The 16,344-nt window shown below is 35.5% G+C and overlaps 1 long non-coding RNA gene across 1 annotated transcript; it reads left to right on the top strand.

Moving 5' to 3' along the window:
- The first annotated feature begins 15 nt into the window (after positions 1–15).
- LOC123651369 lies at positions 16–2,991 on the top strand. Its single transcript, XR_006740026.1, has 2 exons — positions 16–65; positions 1,601–2,991. It is a non-coding gene; the product is annotated as an uncharacterized LOC123651369 (long non-coding RNA).
- Positions 2,992–16,344: the final 13,353 nt, after the last annotated feature.

Genomic DNA, 16,344 nt, shown 5'->3' with positions numbered 1-16,344 from the left:
CTGCGCCCCCGGCGACCCCGCGCCCGGCGCGGTGAGATCCCCCCTCACCCCCACCCCGGCCGAAGGTGCGATTTGTTTATTTATTTCCAGCTGGAGAGAGATGGAGCCGGAGCCGGAGCCGCGGGCTGGCTGGGAGGCGCTTTCTCTCCGTGGAGGCCGATCGCGGGAGGGAGGAAGGCAGGCAGGGAGGGAGGGGGCCGGGGCCGGCTCCGCGGAGGGATCTGACGCAAGCGGAGCCGCAGCACCGCTCTATTCAGCGGCGCTGCCTGGCGCTGCGATGGAAGTTACTTTCCATGTAGCAGAAATAGGAAACAAATGAAGCCAAACTGCCCGGCGAGGGGAGATGCCCCGAGGTTGGGGCTCCCTCGCACGCACACACACACACACACACACGCACACGCACACGCACACGCACGCACGCAGAGAGAGCACTCTCTGCGCCGGGCAAACTCGGGATGGATCGCGCTCCCCGGCCCGAGTTGAATGAAATAGTGTTCGGTGTCTGTCCCTTGGCCATGTGCATGGGTTATAAACGCAGCGGATGGGCACCGGTGTGAGTCTCGTCCTGCGTTATTTCTGCGGCCGATGCAAAGTGCGGTGCATTCCGGGCGCTTTGCGTGGCCGTAAAGATGCGGGCTCCTTGTGGTGAAGTGCTTGGCGTTTGCTGAAGCCCGTTATTTGCAGGAGCCACCTATCCGTGCATCTTCTATTACTGCCATCGCCTTAAGCGTTGTTTTTTTTTTGTTTTTTTTTTAATGCTGTTATTGTTATATGGGCAAAGCGAACTCCTGATCGGTACTTCAGATACTCTTTTTATTTTCCTGATTACAAAAAAAAAGCTAGTGACTGCTAATGAGGGATTTGGGGATTAAAGAACCTTAAAGCTTTTTTTTTTTTTTTTTAAGTGTTTACCAGAAGGAATCATGTAAACATGAAAGAAAGGAAAAGAACACCGATCATTTATCCTAACTGATTTGGAGGTAGTTTGGTGACAGATCAATAACCTCCGAAGGGTACTGAAACAGTATGCTACACTTTAAAACCGGTTGATTTAGTGATTAAATAATTTAAATCATCTTGTGTATCTTGTAGTGGACTTCGTCATACTAATTAATGGCTTCTAATTTGAGGTGTAAACCATTCCTGTTTACGGTTAATCGCGGGAAGACTTCTTGAAAACTGACAAAAGAAGGAAAAAATTAATCTTTCGTAAATTAGTGTTAATTACCGGTTTTATACGCTAAATCTTACATCTGCGTTTTGTGATGGAAAAAAGGGCCTTGTTTGTTTAAAAAAACAAACACGAATATGGGTGAAATTAATGGAAACAATGGAAAAAGCCATTTGTTAGAAAACAAGGACACTAAGTGATATTTATCTTTAGGAGATTTGAGCACTTTTCCAAAAGACTTGAGAGTTGATTTTTGTTTTTAAGGATTGCATTTTAAAGGGCACTAGGAGAGTCGTTCTTTTGTTAACATTCAACAAAAGATTCTCCTTAAAAATGTTAGATAATAAACTGCATTTTATGGACGTGGTCTAAAAAAAAAAAGGTTATTCGTGGGGGAAAGGACCAACAAGCTGTATTGTGATTTTCTAGATTGTTTCGTCAAGCCTTGTACCCGCTGAGCTCCTTAGCATTCCTAGTGAGAAATACTTGCTGCAGCTGCCTTGAGCTGCACTGCAAGACTGCATCTGTGTAATACCCTCTATTAAAACATCCAGAAATCATCAGACATATGATGAAGAAAAAAAGACTAGACATCCTTGGACTAATATGATGTAAAAATTGCCTTTTTTTTTTTTTTTTTAGCAACCTTAATTCAAATAACAAAGAGTTGTTCCATTGCATTTTAATTATCAGAGGAACTTATTTATTGAAATGGCTATCCTTCCAATATTGAAAATATTTGCATTTTTAAAGACAGTAATTTCATTCTAACTATTATAGGAAAAGTAGCTTCTTCTAGGTGATTAGGTTTGAAAAGACATTTAATATGCCTTTATGCAATCTGTTTATTTCCATGATTGATGCTTTCTAGGCCATCTTTTCTATTTTAAAAATATTATATTCTTCCAATAAGTGTAATATTTTATATTATGATGTTCTTCAAATAAACAGATTTCAAGAACTAAGGCTTATAGTTAGAATGTTGTGGTTTTGAAATGTTTGTATTAGTCTGATTCTTACTAATAGATGTTTTATCCTTGCGAAGGAAAATAAATCAAATTATGACATGAAATATAAAATTACCCTGAGTAAAGTTTTCCACATATATCTTGTGTCTGTTATGTAAACATTGAAAGCTGTATGATTATCTCATGTATGTTTTCCATTTGGAAGCTACAAAAGCTTTCCCTGAGTATGCTACTATACTTAGCTCCAAAATTTAAGGAAAATAGCCCTTCGAAGTTTTCTGAATATGATGTTTCTGTCATTTTGACTGACCTTTGACAATATTTGTAGTTTATTTTTCAAAGACCTAATTTGAAGATGGCTGCCTTTGAACTAATTTATAACTATGAGTCTGTTTTAAGAAAATATGTATTAATTGCTAAAAATTAAAACTTCTCTTAAGCAAAAATAAACTTTTTTTTTAACAGTGGATGTTAAATTGAATTTTACTTAGTTTTTTAAATGTAATAATCCTATAACATTTTAATTTCTTTAAACATAAAATAAATTTCGGGATTTTGATAACTGTAGGGTTATTAAGTCATTTATTGTGCATGTATATACAGAAAGACTGCACATATCATATATAAAGAAAATCTTACCTTGAAGTCCTGTATTTTAGGTTCCAAGATGATAGCACTTGCAATTCTTTTCTCAGCCTTCTCTTTTGCATATAAGGATAGTTCAGATTCCTTCTATATCCCTTCCTATTTGTTTCTTTTAACTTTTTCGTGGACTTCAAAAATAAAGTGTCAATTTAAAAGATTTTCATGACTTTTATATAAGAAGGCTAACAAAAATAGTAAAAGTTTGGAAAACCAATGATTCGTGTTTTTATTATAGTGGTCTCCTTAGGAGAATTACACACTTTTCTTGAAATGTGAAATTTAAGAAAATTTTCTGTGAAATTCCTCACTTGTTTTCACTTGGCATCACATGAAACAAGATACGTAAATACTTTACAAAAAGTTTGCCTTGATTGTGATAACTTATTATTCTAATGAAATAATCAATTGCTGCCATTCAAGTTCTTTCTGGAATAAGATAGGATAGTATTTATAAATAAAAGGATTCCACCACATTTATGAAATTGGTTTATCTCCACTAGCATGAAATAATACATAGATTAAAAAAAAAAAACTCTGCAAAAACTTTAAAAATTATATATTAAATCCCATCTTTATTTGATATTATGCTTTTTTTATAGCTATAAAATGTAGAAATGGAAAAATAGAAAACATTTTTCTTCAAAACTGCCTCCTTTTTTAATGCTTATCTGTCCTGACAACAAAATACAGCTGTCAAAAGAATCTTGTGTAATACACCTCACTCCTTCTTCTGGATTGCTCCCAATATTGTATGTTTCTGCTCAGATCTCTCTGACTTTCTCTCAACACACATATTCTTCTCCCATTATAAAGCTTGAATACCTATCAAATTTGAAATATGAGCAGATATACTATTTAGCTGCTACAGAAAGAATAGAGGAAGCCAAATCATTATTTAACAATTTGTATTGTCTCCCTTATATCTCACTGAGAAAGCTTTCCACTTAAATTTGAGCACAATTCCTTTTAATCTAACAAAAAATCAGTTCGTTACCAACAATCAAGTAACCCCTTATTTAAATGTTAGTAGTAATTCACCACTCAACTTTTTCCCCTCCAAATTAAATAATCCTAGGAGCTTGGGGTTTGTTTTTTCTAATGTGAGTTTTAGTTTGCACAAGAAAGACATATCTCCACGGACATATATGTTTTATTTTTAACATCCCTTCATGACCTAACAGTACAGTTACAAAGATTAACGTAGAAAAGCAATTTTAGAACATATTCCCCCAAGATTTAAAGCAACGTTGGATGGAGTAGAAAAAGCTGTTCCAGATGGCAAGAAACTTAAAGGAGAAGTCTGTAGGCATGTGGTGTCACATGAAGATGTCTGATGGATGGAGAGTGGGCTGGACTGAACAGAGAACAGTGGAAGGGGAGACGGTAGACTCGGGGGAGGGGATGCAGTTGCTAGTGGTAGTGTGTGAAACAAAGCATGCAATTTATTATCCATGTGCTTTTAAGAGGGAATTTGATGGCAAGAGTTATGTAGTAACTTGCCTTTACGTGTACCCAAATTCGTAAACTGGGAACCCCAAAGAAGAAAAATTATTTTATTCACAGAAAGGAAAGGAGGAGGTTTATCTGACAAGTTAGTGAGGAATCTCTGCATAATGAGAACACTCGGAATCAGGGACACCAAAGTAGACACTGCTGTTGGGGAAGGAGAATGGTTGTTTAAAAGAATAAGATCTTCAGGGTGCCCACAAGTCTGACTTGAGATTCAGCTATGAGAGGAAGACATAGGAAAGTAAGAGCCAACTGAACATTGAAAAAAGAGCCAATTTAGATTTAAACTGACTTTTTAATAAAACATTGGGTTTCCATTTTCCCAAATTCCTATAGGAAGGCCTGTCTAATTTACTACCTTATTGTATAAATTGCCTCTATTTTTCTTCTCTTATTTAAATACTTGGCAAAGATCTTGACTTATGCCTCTGTACTTTGTTCCCTTTGATGGCTATAGTCATGCGTATTTGTTGAAATAGTGGTTAGCTATTTCTACCCTAAAGAATGAGTTCTATTGTACAGTTAAAATTTAAAATATTGTTGATAGCAAGTAGAGCTTTCAACTGAGATGTGTATGTTCAAAATTTAAGGAAAGCTTATAATTTGGTTTTGAGGCTACACCTACAAATTCCATTACATTCATAATTGTCATGCTTACATTTGAGAGCATAAAAATATTTGTGTGGGTGAAATGGTTATATTGGATTTTTTTAATGTTCATCAGAACTTACCAACTGATATTAATTTGTTTAAAAACTAATGTAGCCTTTAAATGGTATCTACTGGTAAGGGCAGATGTGTTATTTCCTCTCAACAGTTACCAGTATAAATGTAACTGAACATTATTCTAGAACATCTTTCTTAAGAATATCAAGTAAGCTGTATCATATTAGAAGGAAAAAATATATTGCCTTTTTCTCTTGCCATCTTCACGTCTCTGGTTTGCACATGTTACACTTTATACTTGTTTTTGTCATTCAGTGTTTTGGTGTTTGTGTGTGTGTGTGTGTGTGTGTGTGTAAATATATGTATAAGATTTCCATATTTCCCTGATACAGCAAATTTTCGGTTTTCTCAGTATCTCTACAGATTTCCTTCTCTTCCGTCACTCAAACTTTAGTTTCCAATGGTAAACCAAATATACGAAGTAAGATACACAATTAATTTGGACAGACCTTAAGAATTCTAAAATATGAAGGAATCTATTTTTTGCTTGTTTTAGTTGAGACAGTCAAATATTAAGATATTCAGTATCTCTTATAATATTTTTAGCTCTTCTGGTTATTAGACAAAAAACTAAAGAGATGATTTACACAACGGGTGTGAAAGAAGGAAAAAACAGTTCCTTCCTCTGCTTTTCCATAGGAAAGAAATGAAGTAATAAACAGCAAGAATTTTCTGTTTGTGAAGCATATGTAGGGTATCCCAAAAAATGTATACACACATTAGTAAATGCCTATTAACATAGCATTTTTTCTGTTAGATAATTACAAAGCTCATTTCCCCTTTATTCAGCCAGTTTCTTCTGTAGCCTCTTCTTTTTCCTTTTTATTATTAAGAGATTATTTTAATAGAAATGAGTTTTTTAATGGTAATAATAAAAATAAGAAGTTCTGTCAAAAGTTTTGGTGATTTGTACTACTACTGTGAAACTGTTTCTTTTTTCCTGGACAAAATCATATGCGTTAAAATAGGAACCCAAAGTTGATCTTTACTCTTTGTCCCTTGTCTCCATCTGCCATTCCTACTTCTACCTTATTCTTGTTGCAGCATTCTTATTTTCTCTCTGTACATCAACTGAAATCATCATTTACAACCCTGGCTTTCTGTCAGACAATCCTGTGTACAACATTTTGTCCAAAACGTGGAGATACCAGTTCACCAGAGGTTGATGGTAGATGTGAGAGCTAATCTGAAGCAGCTGAGACTTCCCTCTATACCTGGAAAGCAAAGACTTCAGTGATAGTCTGGCCAGTCTCCAGAAATTATCAATTATTAAAACCCAACTTTATTTAGGAGCAATAACTCAATTTATTGAATGGACTGAAAGATATATGAATCAATAGCTATCCATACCTTTTAAATTTAAAGAATTCATATTCTTGAAATAGAAATAATTTATATATATGTATATATATAAATATATATACACATATATATAGTTTTTTGTACAAAGTGTATATATTTTACAAATAAAATAGGAGTAAATTCCACAAGTTATTTTTAGTAACTACAAAATAACAAATTTTGTGAAGTAATCAAGTGTGATATAGATTAATATGAAAACATTTTTTCAAAGAACTTCTTGGAATGAGTATATAACTTCCATATTTTAAAGAAATTTAACAATTAATTTCTAAGAGTAGTTTCAGTTTTATAACATAAACTATGAAAATGTTTAAGTCAAGAAGTTCTCTAGCCAACATTAGATAAAAAAAAAACTTACAAATCTAGAAATCAAGGGTTGCATTGACTCCAAAACTTTTTTTATAGTGTCCATGATTTTTCTTTTTAAAGTACAAACATATTCTTTAAAAGTTTAGCTTTTTTTAAACTAAAATATTTATGCTTTAACACATTGGAACCTAGAAATCAGCTCTCTTTATCTCGGGAGCAATTTTTTAAGCCTCTTTATTCTGGAAAAATGTCAAATGTTTGAAAAAGTAAAGAAAACAGAAATATGACCCACCAGGTACCATATTCCCAGCATTCATGATTATCCACATTTGGTCAATCATATTCAACCTTTTCTTGTTTAAATGTCTTAAAATAAAACTTAACATTAGCACTGTAAAAAATTTGATCTGCAGTCCAGAAGTAAATTCTAACTAGCTTAGCTCTGACATTGATTGATTGATTTATCTATTTACTTTCTCTTATATTAAGCATTTTTCAAGCAACTATCATATTCTAGGCACTGTATTAAGCCTTGGAAATTGATTGGCTGAACAAGGTCATTGGGATCCTTTCTAAAGAAGTTCTCTTATGGCTAGAAATGTAAACTGCTAACAGAATAGATCATATCACTCATTAAATGATGCTTCATGAACTCCTGAACCATCCTTACTATGACATGAGATCCCTTATCATCTGCCCTCCTCAACCTCTTCACACTCAACTCTACCCACTGGACCAGAAGCACTCTAACCTCCTCCTATATGGAAATAATTATTCAAATAACCTCTCCTTTCATTTTCTGTATATCCTGGTCTCTCTCTCCGGACTCCTCATCTCAGAATCAGACAATTCTCAAACAGTTTTCAAGTCACAACCTAATCCTCACTTCCTTGAGAAAGTCTGTATGCCTCTCCTCCCAGCAGACAGCTAGATGTTCATCCTCTTTGTTTCCAGAACCCCTTTCATATGTCTCAACTGTAGCCAGCTTTCAGGTATATTACAGTTTTATATTATTCTGATTCACTAATATTTTTTTTCTGTAGAACAAGCTCTCCATTGTAGTTTTCTGTGTCCCCAGTATATGAAACAATTCAGAATGTGCAGCAGGCACTTAACACATTCTATTGTTTTTCCTTGGAATAAGTCTATTAGATAAAAAAAAACAAAAAAAAAAAACAAAAACAAACAAACAAACAAAAAAACAACCTATGGTCATTTCTGGAATTATATTAGTACTGTAGGTCCAGTGCACAAAATTCATGCACTGGAGAGGGGGGATTGGAACCAAGCCGGCAGACGGACATCCCTCTTGCATCACTCCTTAGCGCCCACCTGCTTGCTGCTCCTTACCACTCAGCTTGCTGCTCCTTCCTTAGCACTGTCATGGAGGCGGGGGAGGCTCCTGCCACCGCCACTAAGCAGCACTTTCCCCGTGGGAGTGCACTGACCACCAGGGGTCAGCTCTTCATTGAGCATCTGCCCCCTGTTGGTCAGTGTGCATTGTAGCGACCAGTTGTTCTGGTTGTTCTGCCATAACAATTGCTTAGGCTTTTATTATATAGAAGATGATTCCTAACAATGACCTCAGTTTGCCCTAATTTCACAGGATACTTTACTTAAAGGAAGAAAGCAAAATATGTGTTGTATTTAAAGAAACACCAGAATATCATGTAATATTTGGACATTAACTCTGTCCTTTCAGAGCCTTCCTTACAGAATTATTTTAAATGGAAGGATGTATGTATGGTCCCTGTATTTGTTTCTATGTATTATGTAGAGCTGCTGTATATCTCCCAGTCTTGGCAGAGAGGCCTTATGTAGTAGGTGTCCTTCGGGTGCCCCGTTGTGCAGTCTCCCTAGTCACCTGAGCCGAATGCTCCAGGTTTGTCCCTTGTGGTTTGTGTGTGCCCTTTTGTTGTAGTTGAGCCTTGATTGCTGTGGGCACATCAGTGGAGGGATTGACACTTAGGCTGATTGATTGTGAGGACTGACTGTAACTACAGTAAAGGAACTGTTTGCAGTGGCTGACCCTCTGTCATGGGACTCACTTTAGCAGGATTCTGATGCCTGCTGACTCTTCCCTTTGGGTGTATAATTTATGGAGATGGTTGGGTGCTGTTCTGGTGTGGTCTGAAGCTGGCTGCTGGGTATATTGGTTCTGGACCCTCTTGAGAGGGGCTCTGGTACAGGCCCAGGTCAGATACTGCCTATGCCCTGTCTGGGGCCACTGCGTATGAGCTACAAAAGGATCGATAGATGGTTGCCACTTGAGCTAGGCTTAGAGGTGCCTGGGAGAGGCTAAGGTGGGATCTGAGGCTGATTCCCACTAATGCTGGTCTTTGAGCTGCTTAGTAAGAGGTTCAGGGCACACTGAGGCCAGATGCTGCTTGTTTGGTGTTTGTTGAATTTTGAGAGATGTTAGGAAAGTCCACAGCAAGAGCCAAGACAAGGTGTTTGTATGGAAAAGCTACTGGGAGCAGCTTGGGTGGGCCGGCAAATTGGCGGGGTGAGGTCTTGAGGAATCACCAGGGCAGGGCCAAAGGTGTCAGCCAGGTTGATGTAGACTCAGATATGGTGCCTGCCCACACTTGCAAGGAGAGGGCTCAGCAAAGGAACAATGGCTTCTGCCAGCACCTTTGTCTGGGAGAAGCTGTCTCCTCAGCCCTCACCCTGAAGTCAGACAATTCAGTTCATCTCTGTATGTATGTCCCTGCTGCCTTTCAAGCTACTGCCCCAGTGCTGGAGCTTAGAGCATGTAATCTGTGAGTGTGTGAGTCCATTGTGAGCCTTTTCAGTGGAACATGTAGGACTCTAGGTGCTCTTCTCTCACACAGCTACAATCCTTGATGGTTCTCATAGTCAGAAGTTATTGTGACTTTTCTTCCTGGGACTAAAACCCAAGGCTGGGACTCTTCACACCTCAGGGAGGACCACTGCAGCCAAGACACCCCTTCTGATTTTTAACCACCACATGTGGGCGTGGGACCAGACAGTTCCATGTCTCTACCCCTCCTACCAATCTCAATGTGACTTCTTATATTTTCTTAATTATAGGACTTCCATTTAGCTGAGGTGGTCCCCAGTGATGGTTGTTCTGTAGTGTAGTTGTATTTTTTGATGTGGTTATGCAAGGAGGTGAGCATAGCATTTACATACTCCATCATCTAAACAAGAATTCAAAGTCATGCTTCATGCTCTTATTTTTCTTCTACTAAAACCACACTAAGATGTATGAGTAGGTATGTATGTATGATATAAAGCCCATATACACATAATAACAATGTCTTATTGGATATATAAGCAAATTTTAGTAAAGAGGAAATGAGAAATAGCAAGGAAAGAATTTAGTAACTTTCTAAAGAACAGAAGCTAATGGTTGATGGACCCAGAGTCAACAATGGAGTCAGTCAGGATTCATATTTTAGAATGTGATGGGGCATACAAATGTACATTAAAATTTACTAATCTTCAGTTGATAGTAAACTTTTATGGGGAGAAAGGGCAAAGCTAATGATATCAAGTGGCAGGTTCCTAAGATGAATTACTAGACAAGGGATCTGTAGTTATTTTAGACTAGAGGCACGGTGCATGAAATTTGTGCATGGGGAGGTCCCCTCAGCCCAACCTGTACACTCTCTAATCCAGAACCCCAGGACCCCTCAGGGGATGGCCGATCCTGGGCCTAACCCAATAGTTGAACATACCTCTCACAATCCTGGACCACTGGCTCCTAATTGCTCACCTGCGTGCCTGCCTGGTCACCCCTAACTGCTTCCCCTGCCGACTTGGTCAGCCTCAACTGCCCCCCTGCCAGCCTGGTCACCCCACACAGCCTGCTGTTCGGTTATCCATTCGGTTATTTTGGTTGTGACAGCCCTTGGCTTTTTTTATATATATGGATTATTCCCTATAAAACATTGTCCTAAATAGCTTTTGTGCCAAAAACTAATGCAAAGTGCCACAAGGAAGAGCACTGGAAACAAAAAGTATTATCCCATGGTACTATACATGAACATTAGAAATATTTATCTGCTAACTTGTGATGTTGAGCATCTTTTCATTTGCTTATTTGCCATCTATATATTTTCTTTGGTGAGGTATCTGTTAAGTTCTTTGGCCCATTTTTTAATTCGATTGCTTATTTTCTTATTGAGTTTTAAGAGGGTTTTCCCCTGTATTTTGGATAAAAGTCCATTGTAACAGATGTGTGTTTTGTAAATTAGAAGACAGCCAATGGCTTGTCTTATAAGTCTCTTGATGTTGTCTTTCACAGAGTAGAATTTTGTAAACATAATACACTCTAGCTTATCAGTTATTTATTTTATTAATTAACATATTTTATTGAAATGCTTTAAAATTCTGTTCTTGTACCATTGGAATACACAAATAATCCTTAATGGGAATTGGAGACTTACTTTTTGTATCTTTATATAGTTTTTTACTGTTTCTCTAACATGTTTTATTTTTTTCTTTTTAAAATGTTTATTTTTAATTACAGTTTACATTTAATATTCTTCTGCATTAGTTTCAGGTATACAGCATATGGTTAGACAATCATGTGCTTTACAAAGTGTTCTTCTCAATATTTCCAGTATCCACCTGGCACCATCTATGTTATTTTTTTTATAATGTTACATGTAATAATATTTCAAGAAAAATGAAAACTGTACTAACGTAATTATTTTGTATAATATCACAAAAGTTGTAGGAAATATTAAAAACCTGCAAATAACAGGATTACTTCTACTATATTCTAAAATATTTTTTCTCTGTTTCTATTTTTGTTCACCAGTTTATGTTGTTCATTATATTCTACAAATGAGTGAGATCATGTGATATTTATCTTTCTCTGACTGCCTTATTTCACTTAGCATAATGCTCTCCAGGTCCATCCATTCTGTTGCAAATGGTAAGAGTGACTTCTTTTTTTTTTTTTACATCAGAGTAGTATTCCATTGTATAGATATACCACCATTTTTTAATCCACTCATCTGTTGATGGGCACTTAAGCTGTTTCCAAATCTTAACTATTGTAAATTGTACTCCTAGAACATAAGAGTGTTTCTGATTTCTTGGGATGTATTCCTAAAAGTGGGATTTCTGGGTCAAATGGAAGTTCCATTTTTAGTTTTTTGAGGAAACTCTATATTGTTTTCTACAGTGGTTGTACCAGTCTGCATTCCCAACAGCAGTGCACCAGAGTTCCTTTTTCTCTCCATCCTCACCAGCATTTGTAATTTGTTGATGATAGCCATTCTGACAGGTGTGAGATGGTACCTCATTGTCATTTTGATTTGCATCCTTTGGATGATTAGTGACTATGAGCATGTTTTATATGTCTCTTGGCCTTCTGTATGTCCTCTTTTGAAAAGTGTCTATTTAGGTCATTTGTCCATTTTTTTTTTATTGGATTGTTTATCTTCCTTTTGTTGAGTTGTATGAATTCCCTATAAATACTAAAGATTAAACCCTTATCAGTGATAACATTGGCAAATATGTTCTCCCATGCAGTGGGCTTTCTTGTTGTTTTGTTATGGTTTCTTTTGCTGTGCAGAAGCTTTTTATTTTAATGTAGTCCTATTTGTTTATTTTTTCCTTAGTTTCTATCACCTTAGGAGCTGTATTGGCAAAGATATTGCTTTGACATGTCTGATATTTTGCTGCCTATAGATTCTTCTAAGACTTTTATGGTTTTCCCATCTTATGTTTAAGTCCTTTTCCCATTTTGAGTTTATTTTTGTTTATACTGTAAGTTGGTGGTCTAGTTTCATTATTTTTCACATATCTGACCAATTTTCCCAACACCATTTATTGAAGAGACTATCTTGACTCTATTGTATGCTCTTGCCTCCTTGTCAAATATTAATTGAGCATAATGGATTGGGTCAATTTCTGGGTTCTCTGTTCTGTTCCATTGGTCTATATGTCTGTTCTTGTGCCAGTACCAAGCAGTTTTGAGAACAGTGGCTTTGTAATATAGCTTGATATCTGATATTGTGATCCCTCCAACTTTCCTCTTCTTTCTCAGGATTGCTGTGGCTATTATTATGAGCCCTTTCACCCCATTTGAGTCCATTTTTTTGATTGTGTAAAATATGTTTATTTATTTTCTATATTTATTTATTTTCACATATAGATGTCCAATTGTTCCAGCAACATTTGTTAAAAAGACTATCTTTGTTCCCACTATATTGCTTTTACTCTTTTGTCAAAGATCAGTTAATTATATTTATGGGGGAAGGGTCTATTTCTGGGCTCTCCATTCTGTTCCATTGATTGTCTATTTATTCACTGATACCACACTGTCTTGATTACTATAGCTTTATATTAAGTATTGAAAGTCAGTAGTGACAGTTCTTCAACTCTGTTATTGTCCTTCAATATTGTGTTGATTATTCTGGGTCTTTTTCTCTATATATAAACTTTAGAATCAGCTTGTCAATATTCACAAAATAATTCTGGGATTTCAGTTGGGATTGTACTGAATCTGTAGATCAAGCTGGGAAGAATTGATATCTTGATAATATTGATTCTTCCTATCCATGAACATACACTATCCATTTTTTTAGTTCTTTGATTTTACTTATTAGAGTTTTATAGTTTTGCTCATATAGATCAAACATATATTGTGTTAACTTATACCTACATATTTCATGTTTTGGCATGCATTGAAAATGGTATTGTGTTTTTTATCTCAAATTTTACTTGTTCATTGCTGGAATACAGGGAAGAATATTTTGTTGAAGATGCTTGCATCTATATTCATGAGATATATTGGTTCATAGTTTTCTTTCTTGTGCAGGCCTCATAGAATAAGTTGGGAAGTAGGCTTTCTACTTCTATTCTCTGAAAGAAATTATAGAACTTTGCTATAATTTCTTCCCTATTTTATAGAGTTCACCAATGAACCCATCTCTGCCTGATGTTTTCTGTGTTGGAAAGTTATCAATTTCTTTACTAGATGTAGGGCTCTTCAGATTGTCTGTTTCTTGTATGATCTTTGGTAAATTGTGTCCTTCAAGAAATTGGTTCGTTTTATCTTAGTTTGTGAAATTTATGGGTATGGAGTGGTTCGTAGTATTGTATTATTATTTTAATATCTCTAGTGGTATCCCCTCTTTTATTTTTTATATTAGTATTTGTGTCCAATCTCTTTTCCTTTTTGGTTAGAAGCTTATCAATCTCTTTAATCTTTTCTAAGAAACAGCTTGTGGTTTTGTTGGTTTTGTTGGTTTTCTCTATTGATCTACTAATTATGATTTCTTTTATTTCTGCTCTAATTCTTATTATTTACTTTCTTCTGCTTATTTTGCATTTAACTTGCTCTACTATTTTTAGTTTCCTAAGGTGGAAACTTAGTTGTTGTTTTTTATTTTGACTTGTTTTTCTTTTTTTAATATTTGCATTTAATGCTATAAATTTTCTTTTAAGCACTGCTTACACTGCATCTCACATGTTTTGATAAATTGTTTCATTTCCATTTAGTTAAAAATATTTTAATTCTTTTGAAAAATTATTTTTTGACCCATATATTCCTTAGAAGTGTGCTGTTTAATCTTCACATGTTTTGAGACTTTTGAGTTATCTTTCTGTTATTGATTTAATTCCATTTCAGGTCTCAAAGCAGACATTGTTTGATTTCTATTGTTTTAAATTGTTAAGGTGTGTTTTACAGCCCAGACTCTGGGTGAATTTTCAATGTGAACCTGAGACTGCATGCTTATTCTGTTGTTGTTGGATGAAGTTGTCTATTGGTGTCAATTATATCCAGTTGTTGGTGTTTTAGAGTTCACCTATGTCCCTCTGTTTTTCTGCCTGCTAGATCTGTCTATTTCTGATAGGGGGTATTGACGTCTTTATCTATTTCTTCTTGAAGTTCTATCAATTTTTTGTCTCAGCTAATTTGACACCATGTTGTTAGATGAATACACATTAAGGATTCTTATATTTTCTTGGAGAATTCACTGCTTTATCATTATGTAATGCCCATCTTTCTCTCTTATAACTTTTCTTGCTTTGATGACTGCCTGAAATTAATACAGCTACTCCCATTTTTTTTTAAATTAGTGTTAGTACAGTATGTTAGCTTTTGAATAGTCTTGGAGTGGTGTCTGGTAGCTGTAATTTCCATTGCCCTAATGACTAATGATTTTAAACATAATTTCATGTACTTATTTGCTATTTATATGTCTTTTTTTTTGGTGAAAGGTCTGTTGAAATATTTTGGCCCTTTTTATAATTGTGTTCTTTGTTTTCTTATTGATATCTGAGAGGTGGTTTTTAAAACATCTGGATAGAAATTGTTTATCAGATATAATGATTATTTGTAAATATATTTTTTAAACATATTTTATTGATTTTACACAGAGAGGAATTGAGAGGGACAGAGAGTTAGAAACGTTGATGAGAGAGAAACATCGACCAGCTGCCTCTTGCACACCCCCCACTGGGGATGTGCTCGAAACCAAGGTACATGCCCTTGACCAGAATCAAACCCGGGACCTTTCAGTCCGCAGGCCAACGCTCTATCCACTGAGTCAAACCAGTCCCGGCTGCAAATATTTTTTCTTAGTCTATGGCTTATATGTTCATATAACAACTTTTACTTTCCAATTTCTCTTCATCCTCTTAATAGTATCTTTTGAAGAGCAATTTTTAATTTTGAAGCCAATTTATCAGTTTTTTTTCTTTTATAAACCAAGCTTTTAGAATCATATCTATAAAACCTTTGCCTAACCCAAGATTTTCTGTTTCTTTTAGAAGTTTTATAGTTTTAGGTTTTATATTAAGTTCTATGATCCATTTTTAGTTAATTTTTATATGGGATGTGACATATGGATCGAAATTTGTTGCATATGCATGTCCAAATTTTCTAGTATCATTTGTTCAAAAGATAATTCTTTTTCCACTGAATTGTCATTGCTTCTTCATCAAAAATTCTATTACAATTTCTAATTTTTCATTGCTAATATAAAGAAAAACAACTAAATTTTAAAATTACATTTTAAAAATGTTTTTATTGATTTTATAGAGACAGAAAAGGAGAGAGAATAGAAACATTGATGAGAGAGAATCATCAATTGATGGCCTTCTACACTTCCCTTACTGGGGATCAAGCCTGCAACTCAGACACATACCCTAACTGGGATTCGAACCAGTGACCTCTTGATACATGGAATGTTGCTCAACCAACTCTCTAGACACACCAGCTGAGCAAAACAGCTAAATTTTGAATAATGCACTTTTATGCTTCAAATTCACTGAACTCTAATAGATTTAACGTCTTTTATGTGTTTCCATATAATTTACCCTAAGGAAAATCATATTGCCTATGAATAAAGGCAGTTTTATTCTCTTTCCAGTGTCCAAACTTTTATTTCTAACCTCCAATAAAATGTTCAGTAAAGATGGTGAGAGCAGACATACTTGCCTTGCTGCTGGCATAGGGATAAAGCATTCCGTCTTTCATTATGTCTGATGGTAGCTGTGGGCTTTTCATAAATGTCCATTATCACAGTAAGGAAGTCCCCTTCTTTTCTTAGTTTGTTGAGAGTTTTAATCAGGAATGAAGTGGATTAAACATTTCTGCACCAGTTGAGATGATATGGTCTTCCTTTTTAATTTGTTATGATGATGAATTACATTAAAGATATT

Source organism: Pipistrellus kuhlii, unplaced genomic scaffold, assembly GCF_014108245.1.
Source record: "Pipistrellus kuhlii isolate mPipKuh1 unplaced genomic scaffold, mPipKuh1.p scaffold_m20_p_5, whole genome shotgun sequence".
In the NCBI taxonomy this organism is placed as follows: domain Eukaryota; kingdom Metazoa; phylum Chordata; class Mammalia; order Chiroptera; family Vespertilionidae; genus Pipistrellus; species Pipistrellus kuhlii.
This window is presented reverse-complemented; position numbering and strand designations above follow the sequence as displayed.